The 10494-nt window shown below is 48.5% G+C and overlaps 1 protein-coding gene across 1 annotated transcript in view; it reads right to left on the reverse strand.

The window, feature by feature from the left end:
- The window catches only part of LOC149447417 (protein mono-ADP-ribosyltransferase PARP14-like), a 127931-nt gene extending 117650 nt beyond the window's left edge, over positions 1–10281 (reverse strand). The window contains exon 1 of the mRNA XM_089652608.1: positions 10131–10281. The gene's annotated coding sequence lies outside the window, so the exon portion shown is untranslated. The remainder of the gene's footprint in view (positions 1–10130) is intronic.
- Positions 10282–10494: the final 213 nt, after the last annotated feature.

Genomic DNA, 10494 nt, shown 5'->3' on the forward strand with positions numbered 1-10494 from the left:
CGGCCCCTTGTCGCCGTCTTCCCTGGCCAGCAATGTATAAATGCCAGCTGTTTGCCTATGCAGTGCTTGCCTGACAAAGGGGGTGGAGTCCCTGAAACGCATATCGGCCCCGCCCATCCCCAACATCACAGGTTGGAGTTGGCAGCTGCATGCTCTCTCTCATTGCGGCTGCAAGCCCCGATGGCTTGCCCACCAATCCCTGGCTGTGCTAGATGTTCACACTGCTGCAGGTCCTGCTCTGCTGGAAGTTAGCATATAAAGAATAGATAGAATAATGCTGGACAAAGCCCCTGTACACCGGGACTGAGGTCAAAGGTGAAAATGCAGGAAAGTTCCACTCAATCCGCAATTGTTGGGAGGTATGCTGCATGGATGTTAAACTAGGACCAGCAGCTGTGTCTGTGCAGCTGCTGCATCCCAACTGACATGAATGGGACTGCCTCTACACTGATGCACGGGACAGCCCTTGCATGGGTGAACATATTGATACACCCCATGTGAATGAGGCCTACATTTGTTTTTGTTTGGATGTAAAGTGTGCTCTTTGTGCTCTGTAATGACCTGAAAGTAAATAACTCCACACAAAGTTCACTATATAGACCACCTTTACTTGTCTTGAAATCACTTGTTTATTACTCAGAAGGGAAATAACAGGGGTTTCAGATGGACTTTAACCCCCGATTCACATATGTGGCCGTGCGGGCCGCGTTTTACACGGGCATGAGGGCTCATTCACTTGAATGGATTCCTGTGCCCGTGACACGCAGGGAAGAAGTTCCTGCACTTCTTTGGAAAACGTAGCCCACACGGGAACCTCAGTTCCCAACAAGCCGACTGTGGTTTTCGTGGTGCCATGCATTTTGAATTGGCACCCCAACACACCACAAAGTATAGATGTAAATTATTTGTGCATTGTTCGCTGAAAGAAAAAAATTATCCTATTGCAATTGCATCAGCTCTTATCAAATATTCTCCCCAAATATTCAATGATATTCCTCTTTTGCCTGTTATCTACACGTGCCAGTCTTTTGATGTAGACTTCCAGGCTATGAGAAACATTACCACAAGGAAGAAAAATATGTTTTAAATATATTTTAAAAATAAATTCCCAAATATATTGACATATATTTGAAATACTACAATTTTGGCCGTATTCAATATATTTAAAAATATATTTCAATTACAAAAAAAAAATTATATATATATATATATATATATATATATATATATATATATATATATATATTGCATGTTGAAATGTTTTTTATATATTACAAAATATAAGAAAATATGAAAAATATTTTAAAAAAAAAATATTTTTTAAATATATTCTTCAGATTTTTTTAACATATAAAAAAGTAATTTTAACACATATATTTTTACATATATTTGTATATATATATTTGTATATGTAAAAAGCAACTCCAGGGAAACCGCATGGTCTTTTAGACCGTGCGGTTTCCCTGCGGTTCCTGCATCCACACATGTGCTGCAGGCTGAGATGTGTGGGGGTGCCATTCAGAATGAATGGCAGCCCTGTGTGTCTCGCAAGAGCAGCGATATTCTGCTCCGGATGGTTTCCCACTGCCCACTATAAATCCCTGTTGCTAGCAATGAAATACTGTATGTCCCTTGCTATATATTCCACACTGATATATATTCCACACTGATAGAAAATTCAAATGTACCTATTGTAGCACCCTCCTAGATAAGCAGTTTATAGTTGGTTCCTCTGCTTAACAGGAGAACTGTTAGGAAAATCTAATCAGGCTTTCTGCTTAATAGAGAGCTGCAATTATTAGTGCTTGCTCAGTTCAAATGCTGCTAGTTCTGCCCGACTTTCTCTGTATCAAAGTAACCTAGATCCAAAGAACAGAAAGGCATACCGCTCAGGCAAACAACCCAGATCAATCCACAACAGATGCAGGCTCTGGCTCGCCACCACACACGATGCAATTGGAAGAATGGTCAGCCGCACAGCGGAGGATAGATGAATATAGTGTGTATTTATTGATCCATAGGACACACAAAACAGCAGGACATGAGTACAGGACTTGTTAACGTGTTTAACACAATCTCGTGCTTAATCATAACAAGTAACCTAGGCAGGTTCTGGATACATAGGTGGAACTCAAGCAGAACACAGTATTTATATTTATGCCGCTCCAGCCAATCCCAGGGAGTGTAGCCCTGGAAATGCTGGGAAAAGGTATTTATTATTTGAGCATGGTAAGTCCTGGGTTTTTCTTGGAGAAGATTTCACCAGCCTGGGGGAAGGCACGCTGCCTCCCCAGGAACCAGCTGCTATGTGACCTTAGGTAGGGCAACCTGAGGGTCTTAAATAGAGATGAGCGAATTATTCAAAAATTCGATTCGGCTGATTCGGCGAATTCGCGGAATAAATTTGATTCGAGTCGAATATATTCGCTGCGAATTTAACTTATAAAAAGGGTGTTTCTAGGCTTCAGAGAGCCTTTATATTAGTGCAGAACACTGTACCTTTAATTTAAATGCCCTTGGAGTCTGCTGGGGAAGAGAAATAATACAGTCAGTCAGTATGACATGCAGATGAGTGCCGTCGATCTTAGAATCACCGCACACCTCACTCATTTGGGCAGTCACGGGGCCAAAACCAGAGTGTGGAGCCACAGTGTGGCGGTGGAGGCAGCAGCAATGGGAGGCCATACAGCACCCTATGACAAAATGGAACCCACCAGCAGTGTGAGGAGACCTGAAAGTGGCACATGGCAGAGTGTGGCGATGGAGACAGCAGCAATGGGAGGCCGTACAGGGACCCATGACACACTCTGGACCTGGCAGCAGCATGAGGAGGCGGTACAGGGGCCCATGACAGATTACGGGCCTGGCAGCAGCATGAGGAGTCGGTACGGGGGCCCATGGCAGATTACGGGCCTGGCAGCAGCAATGGGAGGCCATACAGCACCCTATGACAAAATGGAACCCACCAGCAGTGTGAGGAGACCTGAAAGTGTCACATGGCAGAGTGTGGCGATGGAGACAGCAGCAATGGGAGGCCGTTCAGGGACCCATGACACACTCTGGACCTGGCAGCAGCATGAGGAGGCGGTACAGGGGCCCATGACAGATTACGAGCCTGGCAGCAGGATGAGGAGTCGGTACGGGGGCCCATGGCAGATTACGGGCCTGGCAGCAGCAATGGGAGGCCGTACAGGGACCCATGACACACTCTGGACCTGGCAGCAGCATGAGGAGGCGGTACAGGGGCCCATGACAGATTACGGGCCTGGCAGCAGCATGAGGAGTCGGTACGGGGGCCCATGGCAGATTACGGGCCTGGTAGCAGCAATGGGAGGCCCGTAATCTGCCAGCACCCTATGACAAAATGGAACCCACCAGCAGTGTGAGGAGACCTGAAAGTGGCACATGGCAGAGTGTGGCGATGGAGACAGCAGCAATGGGAGGCCGTACAGGGACCCATGACACACTCTGGACCTGGCAGCAGCAAGAGGAGGCAGTACAGGGGCCCATGGCAGAGTGGCGAAGCGTAAGCAGCTTAAATTGAAGGCCATACAGAGGCCTATGTTAAAAATAATAACATGTTTGGGGCATGATTCATGGCGGATTTAGTCAGTTGTGTCAGGAACTGGTGGTTTGAAATCCAGACTAATCCACGCCTGATTCATTTTCACAAACGTGAGTCTCTCCACACTTTGGGTGGACAGTCGTGTCCTCCGCGGAGTTACAATACCTCCTGCCGCACTAAACACGCGCTCCGATGCCACGCTACTGGCCGGGCATGACAGCCTTTCAAGGGCAAATTCAGCTAGTTGGGGCCAAAGGTCAAGTTTCGTTGCCCAGTAGTCAAGGGGATTGTCTACCTCGGTTGGCAGGGTGCTGTCCAAGTAGGCCCAAGCCTGTTGTTTGAGGTCCTGCTCCAGGTCCACCTGATGCTGCTGCTGCTGCGGCTGGTTAGTAGTTTCCTCACTGCGCTGGTGAAGAAAGCTACTCATCATCGACTGCAGACTGAGGCAGCCGCTGCTGGTGGAGCTGCCACTGCTCCTACCACCCCACCCCTCCCCTGCTGCCATGGCAGCGGAACGCGAGCGCACAGGGCCCACAGTGTCTGAGGATGGACGTTGGCGCAGAAAGGCAGAGACCAACTGACTACATAGGTGGTTTTTATAGTACGTTATTTTGGCCTCCCTCTCAGCAGGTGTGAAAAAGGCCACCATTTTTGAACGGTAGCGAGGGTCCAACAAGGTGGACAGCCAAAAGTCATCCCTCTGTCTGATGGTTATTATTCGGCTGTCGCTACGCAAGCAACCGAGCATGCTATGGGCCATTTGTGCCAAGGAATGCGAGGGACTCCCTGCCTCCATCTCCACAGCATACTGCCACGGTGCGCCTGGGTCCTCTGTCTCCTCCTCCTCCTCTACCAGATGCTCCTGCTCCTCCACTCCTGTCCGCTGAGTGGAAAAACCACCCATTTCACTCAATAATTCCTGAGCACCAATGTCCTCCTCTACCTCCTCCTCTTCTTCCTGTCCTGCCCCCACAGGGGTCATGTGGCGTTGAGATGTGTGCGCCATGTCTACCGCACCCTGACCAGCCATTGTTAACAGCATTTGTTCCAGGACGTGCAACAGAGGAATGACGTCGTTCATCCCATAGTCCTGCCGACTCACGAATAGCGTGGCCTCCTCAAAGGGCCTGAGCAAGCGGCAGGTGTCACGCATGAGCTGCCAATGACTGACATCTAAGTTACACAGGGGAGTACCTTTATCCGCTTGTAACATCAGGAAATCGGTGATGGCCTTTCGCTGTTCATAAAGGCGGTCTAACATATGTAGGGTTGAATTCCACCTTGTTGCAACGTCGCAGATCAGGCGATGCTGTGGAATTCCATTCTGCCGCTGCAGCTCAAGGAGGGTGTGCTTTGCGGTGTAGGAATGGCTGAAATGCATGCAAAGTTTACGTGACATTTTAAGGATGTCTTGCAGTGGGATGGTGGATTTTAGGAACCGCTTGACAACCAGATTGAACACGTGAGCCATGCATGGCGCATGGCACAACCTTCCTTGACACAGAGCAGACACCATGTTCTTTCCGTTGTCGGTCAACATGGTTCTCAGTTTGCGCGGAGACAGCCATCTGTCGATTTCTCTGTTCATTACACTCAGAAGTTCCTCCCCTGTGTGACTACGTTCGCCAAGGCATACCAGGTGCAGCACAGCGTGACACCGTTGTGCCCTGCACATGTGATATGCCGGTTGGGTAATGGGACTTGGGACGGGGGTGGCGGCTGAGGACACGGCGGAAGAAGAGGTGGTAGAGGCGGACATCTTTGCTGGACCAAGGACGTGAAAACGTGGAGGCAAAAGCGGCGTGACCTGTCCAAGTTGCTGGTGTGGCTGTGCCGGCACCACGTTCACCCAGTGGGCCGTAAATGACATGTACTGTCCCTGACCGTAGTTACAGCTCCACACGTCGGTGCTGCCGTGCACTTTGGCAGAGACCGACATGCTCAAAGACTGGCCCACCATCTCTTCTACATGTGAATGCAGGGCTGGCACTGCCTTTTTGGCGAAGAAATGCCGGCTTGGCACTCTCCACCGCGGCGCGGCACAAGCCATCATTTCTCGGAAAGGTGCTGAGTCCACCACTTGGAAAGGGAGGGACTGCAGCACCAGCAACTTGGACAGGAGGACGTTCAGCTTCTGCACCGTCGGGTGCGTGCTCGCAAACTGTTGTCTCCTGGAAACGGATTCCAAGAAAGACTGCTGACGGAATCCGTGAAGAGGAGTAGCAGGAGAAGGAGCATCTGAACGAGCGGAAGATGCCAACGAGCGACAACTCCCCTCAGCAGAGGTGTTGGAGCCTTGACTGGCTGATAGAAGGCGATTGACGTCGGGTGACGGAGCAAGTAACGGAGCGGGTGATGGAGCGGGGGCTGGGGCAGGCAGAACCGCCGTATCTTTATCACGGTTTTCCCAGGCCACCGAATGGCGACGCTGCATATGCTGACGCAACGCTGTAGTCCCAACATGGCCCCCCTGGCCACGCTTGACTTTCTGGCCACATAGTCGACATACGGCTACGTTTACTTTCTCGGGCGGCTTGACGAAAAATTGCCACACCGCCGAGTAGGAAACTTTGCCCCCGCTACTCCTCACTGGCTGACTGCTACTTCCTCCGTGCACACCGGCACCACTACTGGCCGTGGTGGTAGGCTGCAGTGGAGCTGGTGCTCTACTCCGTGGCCGTTTGCCTCCACTGACACTGCTGCGACCCTGCTGCCTCCTGGGCAACCCACCGACTGTTTTGCTCGCTGCCAAGCTGGCACCCTCTTCTCCTGATGATGCGGAAGCAATAGCCTGATGACGACGAGGCTGCCAAGTGCGATCAGCCTCATCATCATCAATTAGGGTCTCTGCCTCACTACTAGCCCCCTCGGCTGCGTGTGGGTCAGGAGACAGACCTGTCTCTAGACCGGCTACCGAGCCACTCTCCTCGCCACTACTTCTTCGCCTGGCTGCTGAAGAGGCGGATGTCTCCCCCCGTTCCTGACCGCCCTCTGTTAGCTCTTCCTCACTGTACAGTGGGGCTGAGCCCACAGCATGCGATACTTCGCTTGGTGAGGGAACACCAAAGGACAGGGGCAGGTAGAGGACACGTGATTTCAGTGGGCTTGCTCCCGGGCCATGCCAAATAACGGTTGTGTCTGACGTACCCACCGACCGTTGGCTGTAGGTGTCAGAGGTGACCTGGGAAGAGGAAGACGACCGAGCCAACCAATCGATGACGGCAGGGTTGTCGGTGGAGACACGACCGCTGGATGACACCGGGAGCACTGGCCTCTGGCTGCGACTAGTGCTGCCTCGACCCCTTCCTCTGCTGCCACGTCTGCTCGCTCCTGAAACATTGCCTCCTCTGCCACTCCTCTGCGTGTTGTCTGACATACTCTTTAATTCAACGATTCTGTGTCCCTGAGTAACGATTCTGTGTCCCTGAGTAACAATTCTGTGTCCCTGAGTAACAATTCTGTGTCCCTCAGTAACGATTCTGTGTCCCTCAGTAACAATTCTGTGTCCCTGAGTAACGATTCTGTGTCCCTGAGTAACGATTCTGTGTTCCTGAGTAACAATTCTGTGTCCCTGAGTAACGATTCTGTGTCCCTCAGTAACAATTCTGTGTCCCTGAGTAACAATTCTGTGTCCCTGAGTAACAATTCTGTGTCCCTGAGTAACGATTCTGTGTCCCTCAGTAACAATTCTGTGTCCCTCAGTAACAATTCTGTGTCCCTGAGTAACAATTCTGTGTCTGTCCCTGAGTAACAATTCTGTGTCCCTGAGTAACGATTCTGTGTCCCTCAGTAACAATTCTGTGTCCCTGAGTAACAATTCTGTGTCTGTCCCTGAGTAACAATTCTGTGTCCCTGAGTAACAATTCTGTGTCCCTGAGTAACGATTCTGTGTCCCTGAGTAACAATTCTGTGTCCCTGAGTAACGATTCTGTGTCCCTCAGTAACAATTCTGTGTCCCTGAGTAACAATTCTGTGTCTGTCCCTGAGTAACGATTCTGTGTCCCTGAGTAACAATTCTGTGTCCCTGAGTAACAATTCTGAGTCCCTGAGTAACGATTCTGTGTCCCTAAGTAACGATTCTGTGTCCCTAAGTAACGATTCTGTGGCCCTAAAGTCTCTGTGGCCCTAACTCTGTCCCTAATACACAGAGGTCTGTCTCTCTTGAATGACCGGAGGCTAATGGAGAATTCTAAGATGGCCGCGATTTATAGCTCCACCATTACACAGTGCTGGCTGGCTGGCTGCTGATTGGCTAATGCGATCACATGTCATGAATGAATGCATTATGGGTCAGCGCACCTTGTCTGCGCGCCTTCCCAGAGATCCCTGCTCCGTCGCCACACATGTCGCCGCCATTTTTGGGAAAATTCGATTCGTGCATCCGAAGTTTGCTAATTTTCGGATTCGGCGCGAATCGAATATTTCCTAATCTTCGAAACGAATTCCACTCCGTCATGTTCGATTCGCTCATCTCTAGTCTTAAAGTGTTAAACCCACAACAGTAAAAACAGTCTGTATATGTAGTAAAACATGCTTGTTATACTCAAAGTGGGATCTAAGGGGCTAATCCTCTGCATTGTGTAAAAAGGCTCTGTGTCTTTTCTGATCCTCCCCTTCTTTTACTGTCCCCAATCCATCTGCTGATAGAACAGAGCTCTAGGAGTCAATCTGCACATGCTCAGTTTGGTGTGTATTGCTAGAGAGTTTTACTTTTACTTTGGGAGGGTGCATGTGATCAGCACAGGGCCAATCAGTACTGTTCAGACAGAAGGTCAGGGGTTATGCAACTTCATAGGACAGTCACAGCAGAATGAAAACTCCTCCTTCAAGTTTTAACCAGTGCTCAGCTGGAGAAGTCACAAGGCTGCTATATACTGCTGATGAGAAAAGGTATTTCATTTATATTTACTACAATAATTGCATTTCCAAGTAGTGTGCACTGTGAGAGACCAAATATTGTGAATTCAGGGTCATGGGTTTAGTAACCCATGTGACCCTCATTCTTCAGAAAGCTGACTGAGGGGAGCTGTCTGCCAAAGATCTGTCTGGTATCACTGGAGGGCATTGCTTGGAAGATTGGAAGGAGGCTACCATTCTGTTCTTGTGCCTCGTGAGTACAGACAATGTGGGATCTTGGGGACCTATTTGCTTTGCAACTCCTCCAGTGCTTTATAGTCAGCGTGTGTCTGAAACAAGGGGATGCTGGCTGGTGCCCTGAAGTGCACCGTCCATCTAACCCCCTCTCTGACACTGGAACTTTGCTCAAGGCTGCTGTTTAAGGAAGTTCTGTCCTCAACTGTAATTAGTTCTATTCCTGGAGTATCCTACTAAATTTTCCATCCCTATCCAAGTTCTTTAATAATAAAACATCAAAAACAACAACCCCTACACTCATTATTGGAGAACAAAAGTGTGTGTGCATCTGGCTGTGAAACTACCTTGTGCCGGCTTTGGGGTGGATTTAGGGAAGACCTGGACATTACTACAGCAGCTCCTTTGGAGGTAAATGCTACACCTGCTGCACTGGTGCCAGACAACTCTGAAAATCCTTGCAAGTCCATCAATGGACTCCAAGAAAAGGTTTAGACCTCATGCACACTGAATGTTTTTGACGCTGCTCTTAGGGGTGTCTGCAGGCACCCCTGCATGTTACCCTTTGTGTCCATGCACACATAGGCTTTTAGAGAAATTTAGAGGCTGAAAAAAACCCACTGCCAGCATGTCCAGGAGCAGCAGCAGCATTCTAGCAGAAACAAAACACTTACCGGGTGTAAAAAGTGTAAAGGCTCATTAATGCCATGCACATTTAGCGCTAATTTAATTTATTGCAACGTTCAGAATAAATCTTTACGCCAAAACGTGTTACTTTTGTAAATTTGTCCAAGTTAATATTGCTAATGCACTCCTGGCATTTTCACGCACCTGGGAAGCTGCAGGTGGTATCTGCAGCCAAACATAGAAGTGCATGGTTGGAAACACTTGTGCTTGTCTAAACTCAGATGCTCTCTTGCATGAGCGTTTACCCACGCATGCGCATATGATGTATTTTTATGAGTGTGCAAGTTTTGCATTTGGGATATACATTATTCACACATGCGCAGTAAAAGCCGATGTAAAAGAGCATCACCATTCACACAAGTTGCAGCTCACCATGCTTGGGGGTTTTAAGTTAGAGCTCACTGATGCCTGTAAATGTCCATGTGCCCATATGAACGTGGGCGATACCGGAGGATGGCAGAGAAGATTTATGTGTGCAGCATGACAGCTACCAGCTCTTCCATCACCTGGCATTGCAGCTGCTGTGCTTCTTGCGGACATAGTGCTAACATTGTGTACTTCAGCAGCTTACCAGACATTCAACATTTGCTGTGCTGTTAAGAATGAAAAAGAGGCATAGAACATCTGCTATAACATACATCAAAATATGAAAACTCCAAAGCAACAATATTTCATCATATTTAAAAAACAAAGTGAGCTATATCCCTCATATACAGTAATTCCTTGAGTACTGAGTCGTGTTAGTAAACGGAAACTGTGACATCAAGGATTACAAAGAAACACGTACCAGTTGTTGACGAACTTGATCGCAGGGCTGTTTATAAACTTAATAGGTGTTCTTGTTGCTGAACGCTGTACACAGTTCTTCAGACTTTCACGTTAAAAATCCTAGCTGAATGCTAAATATAACAGAGGGTCGTAAAGCGAGCTATAGGCCATCTGTAACTGAAAGTGAAAGTATCTTTCCTGACAGGAAGCTAAGAAACAGACCTTACCAGAAATGGAATTTGCAGGGAGAGTCCGACTAGAAAACGTGTACTGAATTTTAACCCTTTGGCTACATTTGCACTGGTGATTTTACTCGGTGAGAATGGCAGGGGCAGGAATTTAATGTAGCTTTTTTTTCTAACCAGAAGCTATAGCAGACTTAA

Source organism: Staurois parvus, unplaced genomic scaffold (genome assembly GCF_062004578.1).
Source record: "Staurois parvus isolate SC_StPar_1 unplaced genomic scaffold, SC_StPar_1.0 ptg000688l, whole genome shotgun sequence".
Lineage (NCBI taxonomy): Eukaryota > Metazoa > Chordata > Amphibia > Anura > Ranidae > Staurois > Staurois parvus.